This window comes from Macrotis lagotis, chromosome 2 (genome assembly GCF_037893015.1).
Source record: "Macrotis lagotis isolate mMagLag1 chromosome 2, bilby.v1.9.chrom.fasta, whole genome shotgun sequence".
Taxonomy (NCBI): Eukaryota; Metazoa; Chordata; class Mammalia; order Peramelemorphia; family Peramelidae; genus Macrotis; species Macrotis lagotis.
Window position 1 is genome coordinate 283,009,141 of NC_133659.1, and position 22,157 is coordinate 283,031,297.

The following is a 22,157-nucleotide window of genomic DNA, read 5'->3' on the forward strand; positions in this document are numbered from 1 at the left end:
AGATAAAGAGACACCTTTAGGCTTTGTGTTTGTTGGGATGAGGTGACAATAGCAACAATAGCAACAATAAATTTAATAATTAGGAATAAAATTTTCTAACATTTAACAGTGCCTTAAAATGCTAAAATGAAATGTTTTGCTTTTACTAGTGCTAGGTTCATCCCACTTGGAGGTTTTCAAACAGAATCTAAATATCTATTTGTCAAGTTTTTTGATTCCTTTAAGATTAAGATGTACTATATTCCTGAAATTCTATTAGACTATGAAATTCTGTGAGTCTTGGATTTTTTAGAATGACAGGTTTTCAATAATTTATGAGGAAGCTTAACAAATATTGTTATGAATATGCTTTTCTAGTTTCTTTCAAATCGAATTCAAAAGGTTTTGAACTAAAATAGAGAAGAGAGGGGGTAAAATAAGATTATGTAATAATTTTAATCAAATAAAGACAGTGACTTAAAAGAGAGAACTGCAATACCTTGGTGCATATTTATAGTGACATAAAATTAATCAAATTAGTCCTTTTTAAGTGCCTAGAAAATGCCTATTCCATCCAGATGAGGAATTGGGGATAAAAGTACAAAGATAAGATATTTGAGTAGATCTTCCATTCCTATGGAGGAGATAATAGCTTCAGACTTGCATATGTAAGGTGTAAATTTAAAAATTGCAAATAAAATATATGCAAAGTAGAAAAATACAATATAGATAGGTAAGAGGGCACTAAATGTTAAGGATCTCTGGAAAGACAATTAAGAAGAAGACACTTGATTACATCATTAAGGGGAGGAACATCCTAAGAAGAGAAGGAATAGAAATGGGGAATAGAGTATCTTAAGTGAGAAATTTGAGAGGTCAATTTGACTGAATTTTGCAATGTGTGAGAAGGGCGAATATCTTTAAGATTGGGATCAATTTTAAAAAGGCTTTATAAAATAAATGGAGGATTTTGTATTTGATTATAGAAGTGATAGGGTACAATTAGAGTCAACTGAATATTTAATCGTTGATATGTGCATATAATTCTATAAGAAAGTTATTCTGATGGCATCATGGAGGAAAAACTAGAAAGGAAAAAGATCAGGTAGAAAAGCTATTATGATAATCTAGGTAAAAAGTGATGATATCCTTAAGTAAGATGGTACTTGTGTGATTAAAGAGGTCACACATGGCTATGTGCAGTGATGGAGAGTGAGTAGTTGAGGTTAATGCCAAATTTAAAACCTAGGAGATAAAAAATGATGGTGATGCTGTTGTTTACTGTTGCTCATTCTTTCCTTTTGAAGAAGACTAGTGAAATTTCAAGGTGATGACTTTTGTGTAAATTTGTGAGATAGAGTTGCCCCAAATCATCAACCTCATTCTCTCTTCCAGAGTCATCAATATATAGTGTCAGTATATATGTCTGGAAAGACTTTCAACGCCCTGGAATACAGAGGATAACTTTGGTATGTCTGATGTCTGACCAATCTCATTGCTCCACAGTGCCTGATTTCAGCCTTTCTTCATGTACAGTGTAAGTGCTGAGTGAAAGTCTTCACATGCTTAGGTTAGATGTCCTCTAGTGGATTTGAGTCCCATCAGTTGCTCTCATCCTGGTGTAGTGTACCTGATGATATGATTTGAGCTTTGACCACTATGTTTGCCACAGCTTCTTACAGCCACAGGTGACAGGGAAAGTAGACACCAAATGTAGATGAGTTATCTTGAAATGGCCTAGGGAAACTATAACCCCAGGGGTACTAGATCCCTTTGAAAACACCATATACTCTAAAAATGGTGATACCTTTTTGACAGAGAGAGGAAAATGAGAACTTGTTGTAATGGGGAGGACTGAGTTCAATTTTTCAAAGGCTTAAAATGTCTCTGAGGTTTCTATTTCACGTGTTCAACAAAGAATTGGTGATGTGTCACTGAAATTAAGAGAAGAAACTAGAACTAGAATGTAAATAAATGCAATACCAACATATATTTGCATATAAAACTATGTATCATATGTAATACATTTTTATTATATAATTTTGCATTTATATATGTATCATATGTATGCATATATAATGGGTATTGTATGCAATACATGTATTCATTATATATGTACATCTTCAATAGTTTATATCTTATATATATATTTATATATCATTATTTATTTATTCATTGGTCTATAGATGATAAGCAACCATGAGAGTTGATGTTACCAAGAATAGGAGTAGAGATTAGAGAGACAGAAAAGGACATAGGACAGAATCTTGGGGATCACAGAAAGTGGAGAGCATGATATGAATAATATATTAGTAAAGGAGACTGAGTCAGCTAACTAGTAAGAAAATAAGAGTCAGAAATGTCATAAATAGCTAAGGGGAAAGATTATTGAGGTCAGTAGTTGTCAACGGTAGCTAATATAAATTTTTTTAATTTATTTTTTATTCTCATTTTGTACAAATGTTTTTTTACATTAATAAAATATTCTTGTTTACAAGTAAACAAAATACCCCTCCCCCCATGAATATAGATAGACTTCCTTGGGCGAAAAAAGTAAAGGGGAGAGAAAAAAATTAAAATTAAAAAAAAATAATAGTAATAATTGTATGTATGGCCAGGTGCCGCAATGGACAAAGCACCAGCCCTGGAGCCACAAGCACCGGAGTCCATATCCAGCCTCGTAAACTCAATAATCACCCAGCCATGTGACATGCAAGCCACCCGATCCCCACTGCCCTGCAAAAACCAAAAAGAAGAAAAAGACCCAAAATAAAATAAAATATTAATAATAGTATGGGTGGCTGGGTGGCAGACAGAGCATTGGCCCTTGAGTCAGGAGCACCTGGGTCCAAATCTGGCTCCAGACACCCAAAGATCACCCTGCTATGTGGCCCCAGGCAGGCCATCCAGCCCCACTTGCCCTGCACCCTCCCCTAAATAATAATAACAAAAAATGTGCTTCAGTCTTTGTTCCAACACCAACAACTCTGTCACGGGTGGATCACATTCTTTATGATAAGTCCATCACAAAAGTTACTTCCATGTTTTTCCACCATTGCCATTGCTGATCACAACTCCCTCCTTTCTTATTTCTCTACTACCATGTACTCTATTTTCTCTCTCCTTTCACTCTGACTCTGCTGTAGGGTCACTGAGTGGCTCAGCAGATGGATCCCTGGTCCTGGGGCAAAGAAGCCCTGAGCCCCCATACCACCCCTTAGGCCCAGAATCCCCCTGGTCTTATGGTCCTGGGCAGGCCATCCAATCCCAGCCCCTTGCAAGAAGTAAAAAAAAAAAGATGTTATATCTGACCACTCTCCCCCCATGGTCCATCCTCTCCTCCTTTATTCACATCCCCACCCCTTCCCCCTGCTCCCCTCCTCCTTCTTACTCCAGATGTCTATACCCCATTGAGTATATTTGCTGTTTCATCTCCTAGCCATCTCTGATGAGAGCAAAGGTTCCCTCATTCCCCCTTGCCTCCCCCCTTCCATATCATTGCAATAGCTCATTGTGATAAAAAAATCTTATTATGTGAAATATCTTGGACTATTCCCCTCTCCTTTTTCTTTCTCCCATTCCATTTCCCTTTTTTTCTATTGACTCCATTTGTACAGCATATTTTATCTTCGAATTCAGCTTTCTCCTGTGCTTCAACTATAAAAGCTCCTTCTACCTGCTCTATTAATTGAGAAGGTTCATATGGATACTATCAGTATCATTTTTCTATACATGCAGCTCATTAAGTCACTCATATCCCCCCCCCCCTCCATTCTCCATGCTTCACCTGAGTCCTGTATCTGAAGATCAAACCTTCTGTTCAGCTCTGGCCATTCCAAAAGGAACATTTGAAATTCCCCTGGTTCATTTTGAAAGTCCATCTTTTTCCCTGGAAGAGGACATTCAGCCTTGCTGGGTAGTTCATTCTTAGCTGCATTCTAAGTTCTTTTGCCTTATGGTATATTGTATTCCAAGCCCTACGAACTTCCAATGTAGTTGCTGCTAAGTCCTATGTGATGCTAACTGCAGCTCCATGATATTTGAACTGTGTCCTTCTGGCTGCTTGTAATATTTTCTCTTTGACTTGGGAGTTCTGGAACTTGGCTATAATATTCCTAGGGGTTGGTTTTTGGGGATCTCTTTCTCGGGGGGATCGGTGGATTCTCTCCATTTCTATTTTGCCCTCTGCTTCTAGAATATCAGGGCAATTTTCCTGTAGTAATTCTTTGAAAATGATGTCAAGGCTCTTTTCCTGATCATGACTTTCAGGTATTCCAATAATTTTTAAATTATCTTTCCTAAGTCTGTTTTCCATATCAGTTGTTTTTTCAATGAGGCATTTCACATTTTCTTCTAATTTTTCATTTTTTTTGGTTTTGAAGTATTGATTCCTGATTTCTGTTAAATTCATCAATCTCCCTGAATTCCATTCTTTGTCTGAAGGATTTGTTCTCCTCAGAGAGTTTTCTTATCTCTTTTTCCATCTGGCCAATTTTGCTTTTTAAAGCATTCTTCTCCTCAGTAACTTTCTGACCTGTTTTATCCATTTGACCTAAGCTGTTTTTTAGCATGCTATTTTCTTCAGCATTTTTTTGGATTTCCTTGACTAAGCTGCTGACTTCATTTTCATGTTTTTCCTGCGTCTCTCTCCTTTCTTTTCCCAGTTTTTCTTCCAACTCCCTCATTTGATTTTCAAAGTCTTTTTGAGCTCTGTCGTAGCCTGAATCCAATTTCTGTTTTTCTTGGAGTTCTTTAGATGCAGGAGCTTGTGCTTCCTCATCATCTTCAGACTGAGTATTTTGATCCTTCTTGGGCTCATTTGCAAAATATTTCTCAATAGTCTTCCTCTTATTTCTCTGCTTGCTCATTTTCCCAGCCTGGACCTGGTTTGGGGGTGCTTCCTGAGCTTTTGGGACACTCCCATAAGGTTCTCAGTGTGTGAGGCTCTGTCCTCCCTCCTGGTTTGTGAATGACCATAAGCGCCCCCCTCTGCCATGGGGCCAAGGTGGGGGGGGGGGCTCTGTTGTTCTGTGGGGGGGCCTAGACTGGGATCAGGATCTGAATGTGGTCAGAGCCCCAGAGTCCTGTTCCAGGGGCAGAGGACAGAGCTGGGCAGTCTCTCTCTCTTCACTCCCCTCCCCCAGCTCAATGGGCTCATGCCCTGGGGGCTCCTGCTTACTGGCTCCGCCTGCTTCTGTTTCCCAGTCTGGGCAGCTGAAAGACCAAGCTGCTGGCTATATACCCTGATGGCTGGGCTCCCCGTGCTCGCTCTGGCAGAGGTCCCCCACTGTTGCCCCACTTTGCATCCGGTACTCCCCGGGGTACAGCTAAGGGGACTCCCCCACTGCTGTGAGCCATGGCTCCCAGCGCCCTGGGGCTGCCACCGAGAGGCTGAAGTTCTTTTGCTCTGGTGGGTGACCCTTCTGGTGGGCTGCCACTCCAACCCCTGCTCTTTTCTAAGTTACCTTGAGTAGGAGAACTGCCTCACTGGGTCCCTTTGTGGGTTCTGTCTCTTGAAAGTTCAGTTAGAGTCCTTAGCTTATGAGTTTTATCAGAGAGCTCCTAAGACTGGATCCCTTCATGTCACCATCCTGGCTCCACCCCCTAATATAATATTTAAGTTCAGGAAAAAAAGGGAGACAAGAGGAATGAACAATATATAATACAGCCCATTCTAATCTCTACTATCTGAAAGTAGATTAGATTTTACTCCACTCCCATGGTTCCTTGGTACTTTTTAGAGAGTTTGGGACTGTCAAGATTCTCTGGTTCTTGTAATGAGTCAATTGTAGGGGATGGCCACCTATGGTTCAGATTCATTAATAGTCAGATGAGACTTTACAAAGAAATATTTACTTCTGAAAGTATAATAACAAATATCTAAAATTACTCCTCCAAACAAGTGAGATGCATGGAATATCTCCTTCCAGATTTGTATAATCTCAGTCCCTGGTAAAGGAAAGAGGATTGGTTTATAACTTGGGTCATTTCGTATAGAGCACAGACCCAGTTCCAAATTCAAGACCCTCCTTGGACTTGAGTCTGCAGCACACTGACTTCCCAGCACTTACGTGTTGCACTGGCAGGTCATAGTACCCAATCTGTAATCTTTCAATACCCCAATATCATCATATCTATAACTCTATGACAAATGAGTTTATCTCTGGCATCTGAAATTGAGGGGGAAAATAACCCAGAGTAGGAACAAACAGCACCAGGCCCATTTTTCAAATTCAGGGCAAAGGAGGGAAAGCAGACGTAAAATCTTTCCTTTCTACCAGGTCAGTTCATGATCTCCATGATTTTGTTGAATATACAGCAGGAAAATACCCATAGGAAAAAGTGATCAAAAAAAAAGAAAAGAATCTCAATTTCACTTGTTTAAAGACATAAGAAGGCAAGCAAAATTTTATTTCCATGACTTTGGTAGAGGATGCAAATACTTATTTCCATATTGGTCATTTTTTTCTTGTCATAACTTTCAATTGTGATATTAAAAGAAGCTTTTTGAAGATAATTTTATAAGGAACTGGCAAGTATGATATATTTTGGAAAGGCTGCTTACTGAACAGAAGATAAAATGTGGAAGGAGAACTAATTTTGAGAAATATAAGGATTAAAAATGATCTATATCTAAATGAATTCAATGGAATAAGACTAAGCTTCTATGTAAATGAAATTTGACATTTGATGGATTCAGTTGCTTAGATTTTTATACTAGTCTTAGTCAAAATATTTTAAATATTTGTGTCTTTGTTTATTGTGGTTTAAATTCATTACCATGCCATTGTCAAAGAAGATCATGACATCAAGGAGGTGATGCCATGACATGCATATGAACTGAATTTGAGTTGGGGGGCTGTGCTAAGTAAGGAGCCTCAATTTTTCTCCTGAATTATCTGGGTTCCAGTGACCAGATATGAATCAGGATGACTGGAGATGACCTTGAATATGAGGCAATTAGGTTTAAATGACTTACACAATCACACTCCCAGTAAGTATCAAGGCTGGACTTGAACTCGGGTCCTCTTGATTTCAGAACATGTGGTCTATCTACTACATCACCTAGTCACCCTAGCCCCTTTTCTAAGACCTAGTTGAAACATCTCCAACTATTAAATGTTTTAAATTACTTCACTCATGAGCATGTAAAATTCAACATTTTTATACCAAACTCATTATCTCACTCCAATCCCTATTCTGAACTTCTGTATTTCAAGTGTACCAACATCTTCATAAATACATGCCCTTATTCACAACATTGGTTTTTTGCTCTACCTACTTACTCTCTACTTCAAGTATCCAACAAATTGTTTAGATGCACATATCAATGAATCCACACTGAAGTTGAATTGCAAAGGTGTTCAGTGTTCCTTTACTCCAAAAAAATAAGAATTCTATTGATAATATACCTTGGAAATGATCACCCAGACATGTCCAGCTAGTTGATAGAACTGAACATTAAAAGTAATAGTAAAAGATGTACAAAATAGAACCATGAATTTATCTTGGAAAGGAAAGGATGCTTTTATTCTCTTAGGTACATGGAAAAATTACTGAAAGCAAGTTAACTCTCCTTGATTATAGATTAGAAAGTTTCACTGAAATTATGACAAGTAAAATGACATCTAAAGGAAATAAGAAACTGTTAAATTTTATAGAAGTAATTCAAATTCTTCAATAGACAAACATTCTAGGGATGTGAGAAAATATAAATAAGAAAATGTCATTTGTCAACAATCATTTAAAATGTTCATCATCACCAGTAATTAGTTATATGATTTAAAGAATCATTAAGTTGTTACTTCATACCTATCATAAACAGTGAAATCAAGCAAATCAGTGCAAACATGATGAGAAATGCATATCCTCTGACGCAATAATTCTCTTGTTAAGAATGTATGTACTAAAAATAATATATGGAATTCTAAAAGCTATCTGATGAGAGCTTTTTATAACAATGCTATTTATAACCAAGGAACTGAAAGCAACTGAAGTTTCTCACAATAGGAAATGCTTAAGTAAATTGAGATACATTAATATAGTGAAATACTACAATGCAATTAAGTTAGACAAGTATGAAAGATATAAAGAATTATGAAAAGATAGTTATAAAATACTGAGAAGCAAACATGTAGAATGCAAATAAAGGATTTCATATTCATTATGACCAAGACAAGAAGCTAAAAGAGGAAAGAATCCTGTTGAAAAACTCTTGTAAGGAATTAAAAATTATGATATTTGGTGCCAGAATTTACATATATATATATATGTATGTATGTATGTATACATACATATATATGTATATCTGTGAAATATTTTACTTATACCTTTACCCTGTAAACCTTTTAATAACTTCATCTATGATATGATATTGATACATATAGATATGGTATAGAAAAAGTAATATCTCAGAGGTGCATTGGTAATGATTCCCTAATTTCCTAACTTTATAGGATTTCTGAGTCAGTGACTGTTGGGGAGAAATGTTGATTATTTATTGTCTCCGCTGCCAGATCTATGTTTTGGGGTGTTGTCTCCTAAAAGGTTAGAAGGAAATTGAGAGAATCTATATAAAACCATGTTAATATTTACATATTTTGTTATTTAACTGCATAGAAATAGGGATATGCTCTAATGCACCAGAATTAGGTAGGCTCTAAATATTTCTTATGTTTATAATATCAGAGCTGAAATTAGCAAATAGTATTCCAAAGAGTAAGTAAAGAAAAAATCTTATTTGTCCATGACTTGAATATCTCAAAGTTCATATTTTATTCTTCTTAATAAAATCTTAAATAAATCACCTCTTTGTTTCTTTACTTTTTTTCCAAAATTTTCAGATGTTCAAGCAGACCAAGGAAAGATTATATACACAGAGAGAAGTTTTCCTGATGTGATATACTTTACCTTTAATTTATGAAAATCAATGATTTCAAAGTGTGGAATTTTTTGGTGAGAGATAATAGACTTTAGGAGAAATCAAACTAAATATGATCATTGCTAGCATGTTTATGGACTCTAAACAGATTATGGAATAATTAAATATTGTCATCTACTTTAGATTCCCATCCTACTCAGAAATGACTATTCATGAATCTTACAGAAAGTGAAATACTAAGGGTACAGTTCCTTCCAAAAGTCCTGATGGGCATGATATTGCCGAAGACAAGTAGTTGTTTTGAGTTTTTATCTGAGTAGAGCAAAACTATTATAGCTCAGATGGCAAGACCTAAGGGAAAGAAAATCCCTAATACAAAACTTCATTTATTTGTTTCAATCCAAACTTCAGATTTCATTGGTCCCAGGAACTTGTATTCAGAAACCTCCTTCTGCAAATGTAAATAAGCAACTGCTCAACTATTTAGTCTTAAAGAATATACATAGGTACCTCAAATGATTGTTCAGGTTCACACAATCATTATATGCCATAGTTAGGACTTGAACTCTGATCTTAATTATTCAAACCAGCTCTCTATCCACTCTGTCCATGCATCTTTTATCTTGAAAATTACAAGTGTTTAAAATGTTTGATGATTTGAATTACATTGAAGATCGGTCTTATTTCTGGTTTTATGTTGGTTTCAGAAGCATTAAGAAAATGTGTGCTTGGTAATCAAATCTCATGTAACTATGTAAATGGCATTTTGATTTTTTTCTTTGCTCTTTAATTTAGAAGTGGAAAGGAAAAGAGTGTAATGGAGTACCTTACATTGAATTCATTACTTTCAGATGGTCACTTTATGGTTCTCACATTTCCTTTTTCCTTAGTGATTGTGAAGATTTATAGTATTCTGAAAGCAAATCCAAAATTCCCCCATATCCTTGTTCATATGAATATAATATGAACATTATAAGTGAATAAGGGCAAGAAAATTCATCCAAACTTCCCTTTTTTCTCTAGATGTTTAAGTATTTTTGGAAGGCATATGTTGTGGTTATATATAAATGGCAGGAAAGATTTAGTCAAGATATTAACTGTCTCAAGATAAAAAAATGAGGTGAAGGATGAAGGCAATTTTAGAAAGATTATTCAAGCCTTGACCACACTTATACTTTAAATAGCTGTGTTTTCTAAATAAAAGTGATTTGAGACTGAATTACTTAGGTAATGGCCTCCTATTTTCACTCCTCAGTGCATGTACAGGAATAGCCTTAGGGTTAAGTATTGGAATGAATCATTGAGGTAGTGAATATATTCCAAAACTCCAGAAACAGAATAGAATTTCATCTGCCTAGAATAGTTGAGATGAAGCCTCCCTGGAGAAAGTAGAATGGGTTACAGGTCATCTGCAGGTCCTTTCTAATTTTAAAATCCCCTTGTATAATAGCATGTTGGCTTATAGGATTTGATGATCTCTTAATGTGATTTTTACCAAAGTAGAATTAACATTTATAAATAAATTAACAGTTTAGTAATACATTGCATGCTTTGAAAATTGATTTCCTATTAAACGATTTCCTGATTTCCTTTTTTCATTAACAATAATTTTTCTGTCCCTTAAGTATATTAATATGAGAGCAATAACATTGTTCCTTATTTTCTAAAATAAGAGAATGTTTTCTAATTTTTTAATAGATTTTAAATGAAAAGTATTTTAAATGATTTCTTGCTTGGAGCAAGTATACAATGATTTCCCTTCTTCTTCTTCTTCTGGCTTTCTTAAATGTTTGTAAAAAAATAAAAGTTTCTAAGTTCATGACTTGGGCATAGTTCCAATTTCTTTGCAATTAGTGGTTTAGTTAAGAAAAATCCATATAACAAAAGCTTGCAAGCATTTTAATGGTCTATGTATAATTCATAAGTACAATTGTCCTCTGACTATTTCTCATATCCATCATTGCCTGTCTTATATGGCTTTCATCTTCTCTTCTGTTTCATTTCCTCAAAAATTAGATAGGTCAAATTTGGGCTGAGAATGCCCAAAGTGCAAACAGTTCCATTGTTCTGAGAAGCCTATTTTAAAACAACAGTTGAATGCAGTAAACTATTTGTTGACTTAATCTCAGTACTAAGTGCATCTTCATCTGATGAACATTTTATGGGAGGCTTAGATGTGTTGGTAGGCTATCTATTATACATGTGAATCTCCATCTTTAAAATTTTAAGAGATGAACTTAGCAGGAAAGAGTTTGTAAAGTAAGCTGTGATGGACTTCCTAGAAAGTAAGAAATCTCTTGACTCAGCCATAATCCATGAGCCTTCCTTCTTTGGTTTCTTGTAATATCTTTTTTAGCTAGTTCACAAAGGAAATCATTTTAGGTAGGAAGAGGGAGTAACAAAGTCATTTTGCTATTTTTAGCCTCAACAAGTGTTAGGAAATAAACTGAGATCATACAATCAATAGTTCATTTCACACCTGTTCACATTGTTTTCAATAGCTGTGGCCAAACTAAAGTTACTTTGAAATATGTATTTAGTGTAGAGGGGACAGTGGTAGAGGGAGGGCAAAAATTATTTTTTTTTTACAAAATGCTACCTTTTTCCTATTTTGCCCTTTATTAAAAAGTAAATTCCCCCAAATTCCTAATGATATTAAATGTTTCTTAAATGCATGCTTAATATATTTTAACTCCATTGAAAAACAATTGATGTTATCAATAAGTTTGATTGATAAATATATCACTTGAATGAAGTCTCTACTTAATTTTTTAAAAAGCATGTGGTAAATTTAAGGAAATCAACAGACAGAGAAGAACCCTTTGAAAGAGAGTTTTTAAAAATAATTTTCCTGAAGTTTAAAGAAGCAATTTTAAACTTAATTTACTATTTGTGAGTGTGTATTTGCAGTTCTGTCATAATTTCTTTTTTGAATTTATATTTTATTTTTCCAAATCACATGTAAAACATTTAATATTCATTTAAAAATTCTTTTAGAGTTTTAAATTCTTTCACTCTCATTCTGCCTCATTGAGATGATAAGCAAATTGATACAGGTTATACATGTGCATACATTTCCATATAGTGATATTGTGAAAGAAAACACAGACGAAACACGCACATACAAACACACACACACACACACTCTCACACACACACATACACACACACAGAGTGAAAAATAGTATACTTTCGGTTATACTCATGCTCCATCAGTTCTTATTATGGAGGTGTATAATATTTTTTAGCATGAGTCCTTGGGGATTGTGCTGGATTTTTACAATGCTAGATCTTTGTGCAATTCTGATATTATTCTGTAAAATGTTGTCTTGGTCCGACTCACTTCACTTTGCATCAGTTCACTTGTTTTTCCATTTTTTTCTGAAATAATCTTACTCAACATTTCTTAGAGAACAATAATATTCCATGATAATCATATACCTTAATTTGTTCAACCAGTTCTAATCGATGAATATTCCCTCAATTTCATATTCTTTGCTCCTACAAAAAGAGCTGTTATCAAATATTTTTGTAAAACAGTTCCTCGCTCCCCGTTTTTAATCTTTCTGGAATATTGACCTAGCAATGGAACTGGTAGATCAAAGGGTAGTCACAGGTTTATAGCCATAGGCATAGTTCCCAACTGTTTTCCATAAAGGTTGGATTACTTCACAGCTTCATCAACAATGCATGAATGTTCCAATTTTCCTATATTTTCTGTTATATCTTCTATATCACCAGTGCATCTTGATGAAGACTGTCACTAGCTGTCTTCTGAATTACCAAAAAAAATGTTTTCCTTCTCCAACTTGGGAAGTATAAACAACTAGCACATAAAATGCACCCATAATCCTATGGTAATATTATAGATTTACAGAGGTTTTTTTTTACTAAAATAAACTGACTTTTTGACAGGATCTATGTAAATATATTAAACCAATAGAATAGGAAGAATTCCTCAGAATGCCAGGTTAGCCCCATTATCTGATTTTTTATCATTTTGCCAACTTACACAATACACTACTCAAAAAAGAATAAAAATTAAGCAGGATTGGTTTCAGGTGGAATTATTAATTTTTTTTTTAGTTTTTGCAAGGCAAATGGGGTTAAGTGGCTCATCCTAGGTCACACAACTAGGTGATTATTAAGTGTCTGAGGTTGGATTTGAACTCAGGTACTTCTGACTCCAGGGCTGGTGCTCTATCTACTGTGTCACCTAGTCACCCCCTCGGGTGGAATTATTAAAAAGCAATTATATGGCCAGTGATCAGGATTTTATTAGTACATGAAAAAGAACACAGAACAGTGATCAGGATTTTATTGGTACATGAAAAAGAACACAGGACAGTGATCAAGATTTTATTGGTACATGAAAAAGAACACAGTTCTAAAAATAAAATTAATATCCTTTTCTACTAAAAAATCTTGCTATTGTGTCAATGGTATGATAAAAGCAAATTTCTATTTTTAAAGTGAGTTGAGAGACAAAACTTTAAGAAAAGTTAGTAAGTTGCCTCCTGAAGTATTAGAAAGTTAAACACTTCCTAAAGTGAAAATCTAAAGAGTTGGGCTTCAACATTATATTCAGAAAATCTCTTGAGATATAATTATATTTCCATGATTTGCCTTTGTATTTATTACATAGCTCCAAGAAGTGCTTCTGGAAATAGTCATCAATTCCTTTTCATGGAATCAGCTGATACAGTATCACTTTTCTATGGTTAATATCATTGTAAATTGAAATTAATACTAGTATCCTGATGTTATTATCTAATAATGCTAAATAATCCTTTTATTTCATGATCTTCACAAATCAATGCTGCTTTCTCTCTAGGTAAAAAAAAAATCCTGTTGGACATATTTACAGGATTTCTTTTTCCTTAACTAGAAGAAAATCTTTTTCCTGCTCGCTACTCTGCTAATTAATGAGAATATAAGTCGAGCTTAGAGCTCAGATGTTGTATTAAAAGTTCTAGAACTTTTTGGTCTATACAAGTCTGAATAATCTGTCTGCAATCAAAATCAGAAATTGTTCTCAATGCTGTACAGAAAGGCCATTATTGTCCACAGTGCTTTACTTTGTACTTTGTTTACTTTTTTACTAAGTACTGCTTAATTTGCTTTACATCAGTTCAATTAAATCTTTCCAGCTTTTCTAGCATCATTTCATTGATCATTTCTTAAAGTACAATAATATTTCATTTACCACAATTTGTTCAGTCATTTCTCTATCGATGGACATCCTCTCAGTTTCCAATTGTTTGCTGCCACAAAAAGAACTGCTATAAATATTATTGTACAAATATGTCCTACCTACCCCTTTATATCTCTTTTGGATATAGCCCTACTAGTGTTGTTACTGAATCAAAGGATATGCAGTTTTTATAGTCCTTTGGACATGGTTTCAATTTTTTCTCCAGAATAGTCATTCTGAGTGGATGGACCCCAATTCTCCCACATCCCCTCTGGTACAGGTTCTACATCATATTTGGTGGTAACTGTCACTGACTGTCTTATGATTTACCAAAAAGAAATCATTTTCCTTCTCCAGCTTTCCTTCCATATAAAAGCCCCCTGACCAACTGTGGTATTATGACAAAATTACAAAGATCTCCATTTCTAAAACCCTGACTTCTTGACAGGGTCCAACTTAATGTCTGACTCTCTGATTCTTTCAGCATTTTTCAGAGTCCAACTTTGTACTAGCCTTATTTCATTTTATTTTATGTACCATGGTGTGTAAGTATTCTCAAATTTTAAAGAAATCCAACCTTGATCATTTTGGAGGGCTGTTTTATATTGCTCCTTTAACTGCTTTCTTTTTTTTTTTACAAGTTTTATTACTGCAAGTAATAAATAATGACTTAGTTAAACTGTCAGAGCATAACACTAAATCAGTTCTTCAACAATGAAAAACAGAAAAGTTTATATTTTTCCCAAAAAACAATATGGAGCTTTTGTAGCTTTCTTGGTTGTTGTTAATAAGCTTTTATATTGTTAAGCTGTAATGTACATGGCTTAATACAACAAAAACATTTTAAATCAAGTGAAAAGCAATAAACTGAACAATAAACACTCAAAACAAAATATTTTAAATTGGAAATGTGTTAGGATGAATAAGCGGTTTAGTTACTATCCTACTGCAATTTTCTTCTATGTTAGTAGCCTACAGACATGTTTTCTGTAATCATCCAGATGTGAATAGAACTTTGAGTGATTAAATGAAAAGTCCATTTACTGCAGAGACTCATTTCATTAGGTACCCAATTTGGCTTAGAGAATAAACTATTCAAGAAGTTTTCCATATATTTTTGCTAATTTTAGAAATGTTGAACCCAATGCTACTCCTTCTTGACAATGCCAACCTTCAGGAGAAACTGGTCAATGTTCTTTTTGTGGCCACCTTGAAGCTGGATAATCTCATCATATTCAAAACGTTCGATCACAGGGTTATTGGAGGCAAATATCTTTTTGAAAACTTTCATAAATTTCTTTTTGTCATAATCATCTTCAATTCCCTGAACAGTATGTGTTTTTCTGCTCTTTCTTGGTGAATTCTGATGCATAACAAATGGATTAAAAGATTTGAATTTCTGCCTAGTGGACATGAGATATTAGGCAGATATTATGTATCAGTGGAACATATCCTACAGAACCTTGTATCAGGAGTCTAAAAATGGTGAGATCAGGACAGGGAGGCAACTGAGGTGGCATCCTGTATCTGAACAGAGGAGGCAGATGGAGGATAGCAATGGATAGCATAGGAAAAGTAAGAAGTAGAGACCCTCCCCCCCAAAAAAACGGCAGATTCTCCCTATTGGACATTCTTGAAAAGTTGAGTGATATAGACCACTTATTTAGAGATGTCAATTTTACAGCTATGTGTATGATTAATCAGAACACAAGGGAGAAGAGGCAGAAGCACCAATTCATTGATATTCTATAGCAAATGTCCAGACAAGAGGTGCTGAAAAACTGACTAGGAATGTCAGCTTGTGAATGGAGAGAAGTGAGAAGCATGAAAAATATTATGGAATTTGTAGGCATAGAATTTCAAAGTCTTTTAATTCATTAGTTATAGAAAGTGAGGGAAAATAGAGACAACAAGGATAACTGTGGTGTTGTGAACCTGATTGACTACAAGAATAGTGTTTCTTTCAACAAAGTTGAAAGCATTAAAGGAGAAGATTTTGGGAAAGGAAAAATAATTTGTCTGAAAAGTTAAATTTGTGATGTCTATAGGTTTCCAACCAGAAATGTTCAATAAATAGTTGATGATGTTGTATTGTAGCTCCAGAGCAGGCTGAATATAGAAGTCTTAAATCTAAGCACAAATGATAGTTGAACGCATGACAGTCTATGAATACCTAAGATAAAAAAAAAACATAAGAGAACAGCTGGATAGATAAGGGGAAAAAAGAAAAGAACAGAGTTGAAAATGCAGAGAGGAATTCAAGAGTTCCATATTGTACAGAAAAATGAAAAGCAGGATGAGATTATATAGTTTAGTAATTTAGACTTTATCTTTGGTAATATTGGGGTAAAGAAATTTCAATTGAGTTACAAGGTATAAGGATAGGTTACAAGGAGTTAAAAGTAAGCAAAATAAGAGGAAACTGAGGCAATCAATGTTACTAATTCTCCCTATACCCAATTTCTCCTCAAGGAATATCCTAATCTTATATCCTCCAAAACTCAAGATATTATTTCATCTTTTCACAATTCAAGATTTTTTTTACTGGAGCTAATGAGAGTCTTAGAGCTATAATCATATACACATTCATATTATACATATCCATATTCAGACCTCTTCAATTAATAAGGGATAGATGACCCTTTTGACTACACTAAGATGTCAATTGAATTCTTCCAGTTTATAGTAATCTGATCTCAACTGCCAGCATTCCAGCTATAAAAGAACTTCTTGTGCTGAAGGAAGCACTTTAGCTTTCTGTAAATCTTAAGGGAGCCAATTAAAGATGGTCCTGCCTTATGAAGAGTACTTGACCTACTAAATGTCTAAATTTATCAACAGAGGTGATGAGGTGAATATGCTTTGACTCAAAAATTAGTTGTCTGTCTGGTGTTCTTTTTCTTTCAAAATATGTTCATTCTTTGGTGAGACTCTAAATGGCATAAACCAAGAGAATTCATATTTTAAGCTGTGGAAAATTAATAGCAATTTTTCCAAAATATATAAAGAACCATGTATTTCAAAATTCCGTTGTAAAACTATACATTTGAAAGGAATCATGGTGATATAAAGTATTAAAAAGTAGAGTGAAAATTGTTCACTATCACCATAATGTAGGGATGTGATAACAATGGAATGATACATTCCCATTTTTTGCAAATTTTTTTCATTGCCTCTTCAAGATGGCAATATGGAATAGTGGTTTTAGCCTCCATTTCAGAGAGAATGACCAAGTCTGAATTCTTGACTCTGATTCTCTCACATAAGTATTCTTAATCTTTTCTATATGTCATGGATCCCTTTGAAAGTCTGGTTAAGCCTATGAAAAATTATTGGGATATTTTTAAATGCATAAAATAAAATACTCAGGATTTAACAAGAATCTAATAATATTGTAATTTTTTGTCATTTAAATTCATAGATTGCAGGTTAAAAAAAAGAATCTCTATGATACTTGAACTGCATCTTAAAAGAAGAGAGATTTCTATGAGGCAAGGAAAGATTGTACCAAGCATGTGAGAAAGTTAATTCAAAGGCTTGGAGATGAGAAATAGAGTATCATATGTGAGAAACAGAGAGAAGGTGATTTTGACTAAACTGCACATTGAGGGGTGGGATTAATATTTTAAGAGTCTGGAAAGATTGGTGAAGCTAGTTTGTATAGGATTTTAAAAGTTAAATGGAGACAATTTCATTTTATCAGAGGCAATAAAAATGATTGTCTTAATTGATTAGGGAAGTCATGTGGTCAGCGATCCAAGTGGAAAATTCCAGCGTGTATGATGAGCCAGGAAAGAAGACTGAAGGATGGTTAGAAAGTCATCAATAGAAGCAGTACAAAGTTGTTTTCTGAAAACTCAGAAAGAAGAGAGTAATCAGAAGGAAAGGTGATTAACATTTTAAATGTGGCAAAAGGGTGGAGAAGAATGTGAACTGAAGGGCAAGGAACCAAACTTTGTGTAAACCTTTGTTGTCTTTGGAAAAATGTTTTTTGTTGTTGTTCAAACATGAAGAAAGCTATAAGGGGTGCTCAAGAATGACCAGCCTCATGGAGAGAGATTTGAATGAACTGATGCTAAGTGAAGTGACCAGAACACCAACAGTAACATTGTGAGGTGATCAACTATGATCAATACAACTCCTCTCAGTAGTTCAATGAACAATGTCAATCCTGAGATATTTGTTATGGGAAATGCCATCCACATCCAGAGGGAAAAATAACTATGGATTCTCCATGAAGAGCAAAGTAAATCATATTCACTTTTCAGAAACTTCTTGTATGATTTTTCCCCTTTCTTCTTCATTTTCCCCTCTTAGTTCTATCTCTTCCTTCACAACTTGACTAAGATAGAAATATGCTAGACTCCATTTTCCATGCATAACTTATGTTGGATTGCTTGCTGCCATGGGGAGGGGAGAGGAAAAGGAGAGTGGTGGGAATATGTGGAACTCAAAAGCATGCAAATGGAAGAATGTTGAAAACTCTTTTTGTCTGTTATTGGAAAATAAATAAATATTGTCCTCAATGGAAAATAAAATGACTAGCACCCCTGGTGTGAGAGCTTTCCAAGCCTTTTCCAAAGCTACTTATTCAAGTATGGTGCCTACCGGGCTATCAATTCCCACTTAATGACTTCAAGAAGCTATGAACCATATCACTATAGGAACTATGCCAGGTTGAGGGTAACTGACAGACCTTAAAACTGTTGAGGAACTAGTGCAGGCATCTATCCCCAGCATGTTAAGAATTCCCCAACATAGTGGATAGATGAGAATGATTTGTTCCAGCATTCATGAAGACAGCTGAAACAAAGTTGGGTCACACCTCTAAGTCTCCAAAAGCAAGCACTGCATCCTGAGCAAATGCCATTCTTCTTAACATTTGTTTTCCCACTGGACTTCTATGAACCTGGAAGAGGAAAATTTGCATCTCTTATTCATTTAAATCCAACACACATGAATAGAGCATCACCCTGTGATGTCATTGGCCCTTTGTTGAAACCCACAGCAGCAGTACAAACTGCAAAGGATTACAAAGAAAATGAGAGAAGAGGATATATAGCTAGAGGTTATAAGCAACTTTTATTTTTCTGGTATTTTGTTGAGAAAGGACTATAGTTTAAGGGTGAAGTGAAAGTTTCTATGAGTACTACCTTATTTTTTACACAAGTGCACAATCTCAATCTGCATTTAGAAAAGCATATATGTTTATATATATATATATATATATATATAAATATGTGTGTGTGTATGTAGATACAGTGTTTTTTCACATGTATCCATGAGCATATATACACATTGATGTGTATGTGTATATTCATGCATGTATGTTTGTGTGTGTAAAATTTGGAAGATATACTTGATTTCAGATAGATAGATAGAGAGACAGATATAAAGCTGTCTACCTAAATACATATCTATCTATCTATCTATCTATCTATATATATATATATACATATGTTCACATATGCCCACATGCATGTACATTTTATTTGAAATTAGATAAAATTCCCATCACCATTCTTTCTAAATAGGAAAAAAATCTATTGTGGTTGTCCAGTCAAAAGTGGCAAATTGGTAAATTGCCTTTCTACTAATGCTTCTCAACTTGATGCTTTATTTACTTAACTATAGTTAATAGGAGCTCTTAGCCTATCAAAAGAGCATATTGTTTTAAAGTATACATGAATTAGCCTTAGGGACAAAAGCATAAACATAATCATAATTTGTCATTTTGCCAGAAAGAACAAGCAACATTTTAATGAGTTAAAAGCCTTTAATGAGGGCAACAGTTAAATAAAGAAAACATTAGCATCTGATATAGACCCAAGTGATACTATCTCTGGGGAACACATATTTTTTTCCTCCCTGATGAGAAATCTCTTATAATCCATTTTCTAGGCTAGAGAAGATATAAATTCTGGTTTGACTTTCTCATATCCTTGTTTGTTTTCCTTATGAATCTATGTTCATGCATGTTACAAGAAGGACTTAGACTCGGGGCAGCTAAGTGGCACAGTGGATAGAACCGTGGCCTTGGATTCAGGAGGACTGGAGTTCAAATCTGGCTTTAGACACTTGCCACTTACTACTGAGGCTGGTGATTTAACACAGCACCCCCTCACGCAAATCCAATTCATGTGCTTGTTATGGCATCACCTCCCTGATATCATGGTCTTCTTCAAAAATGAAAGACAAAAACATTTGACTCATGGAACACTTAGAGAATCATAGAACTACAGATTTGTGGAAGGCACTTTTAACAAACACTTATTCACCCTACAGGTAAAAGCAATCCCACATCAAGAAGATTCTAAAAAGGTATCATCCAACCTTGGTTGAACAGAAATAATTCCAAGATGTGTTTTCTATTAAATGGTCCTGTCACAATAACTTCTGAACCATTTCCACTAGGTCTTAGATGGCTACCATTAGGTCACTTCCATTCAAAATCCCAATAATTTTTCTTTAATAGTTTGGTGAAGGACAAGGCAAAAACATGGACCCTAATACCACCACAGCCCGAGGAAACAGGTGGTCATCACCACTGAAGGCAGCTCATTCCATCATTCTAATATTTAAGAAGTCTTTCCTGATATTGAAGTGCTTTGAAATTTGTAACCATTGGTTCTGATTCTCTTCTCTAGGGCCAAACAGAAAAATCTAATTGCACTTAGAGGGTATGAAGCTTTCATTTTCAAAAGGTTCCTGGAACAAGAAAGTTCCAAGACTTTCAAAAGGTAAAGACTATTTGATAAAATGGCAAATAGTGATTATGTTTATGTTTTTGTCCCCAAGAATAATTCGTATACACTTTAAAACAATATACTCTTTTGATAGACTAAGAGCTTCTAAAAATTATAATTAAGTAAATAAGCCCATAGTTTAACTTATTGATCCTCTGCTTTAAGAAGATTTTTTTCTCATTTTATTCCATAATATACCAGCCCCAACTCACCTCTTTCTTCTCTGCAATTTCTTTCAGATTGCAACTTCTACATGTTGAACTACTATGGCCCCAAATAGTACTGTTCCTTGTGTTTTGTGGAAATCACTGACACACTATGGCAATCTTTTATATCTGTATTTTTTTAGGTACCATTTCAAAACTTCTTCCTTGACACATGGAGAGACTTGTTTTCCACCTTAAACAATAAGCCATAAACTCTGACAATAGTCTTCAGGTAGTTTTCCTTATCTTTTCAATCTTCTGCTCTGGCAAAGGTTGTCAAGGACAAATACAGAGGTCTTGGGTTGCAATGATAAAGTAACACAATCATTTCAGTAGTTCAGTCATTTAATATCTATTTTATTGATTCTGGACAAGCAATGCCTCCATTAAGAATATGACTTGCTCTTTCTCTCGATAATTTTATTCTCATAGAATCTGTCACTGTCCTTGGCATTCAAAATGACTCTTCTTGGAGTCATGCTATTCATGTATGTACTTGTGACTTATAAAAAATGCATTATCAGCAAATCTTTTAACACTGTCTATTTTTGAGGAGTGTCCTAAGATTTTAACTCCCCCCTCAAAGGTTCTACATTTGAATTGAAAACATATTTTGCTGATCTTTTTTTTCTTATTTTTTAAAAATATACATTGAAGGGACATTTTAATTAATTATTCCCCAAAGTGTGCTGCCCCCTTATGCTTGAACTACAATTAAGCTATAGTACAGTATTCTTATCTCTCATTAAAAAAACATTTAAAAAATATTTCATTAGAATTTATTAAGCACTTATTATCAGCTATTTTGCTAGTTTGATGCTGAGAATGCAAAGACAGAAAAGGCAAATATGTTCTTCCTTGTCCCAAGAAGCATATATTCTATTGGGGAACCAAACATGCATGTTTCAGAATAAATGTTTAGAAAAACTAGAAAAGTAAACCTATATAACTTAAATGTAAGCTAGTTAGAGAAGGATGACAATAGCTACAGTTGGGGGAACAGAAAAGTATATGTATAAGAAGTCATTAATTCAGTCTTAAAGAAGTGAGGAATTCTATGAGATGAAGATGAGGAAGAAGAATATTTTGGTCACTAAATTGGGCTAGTACAAGCTGAGAGAATACGTGTTTGACTAGAGCACAATAGGTGA

At 34.6% G+C, this 22,157-nt stretch overlaps 1 long non-coding RNA gene across 1 annotated transcript; it reads left to right on the forward strand.

Moving 5' to 3' along the window:
• Nucleotides 1-1,377: 1,377 nt before the first annotated feature.
• LOC141511718 (uncharacterized) lies at nucleotides 1,378-21,695 on the forward strand. The gene is made up of 3 exons (XR_012475376.1): nucleotides 1,378-1,516; nucleotides 20,702-20,794; nucleotides 21,040-21,695. It is a non-coding gene; the product is annotated as an uncharacterized LOC141511718 (long non-coding RNA).
• The last annotated feature ends 462 nt before the right edge of the window (nucleotides 21,696-22,157 follow it).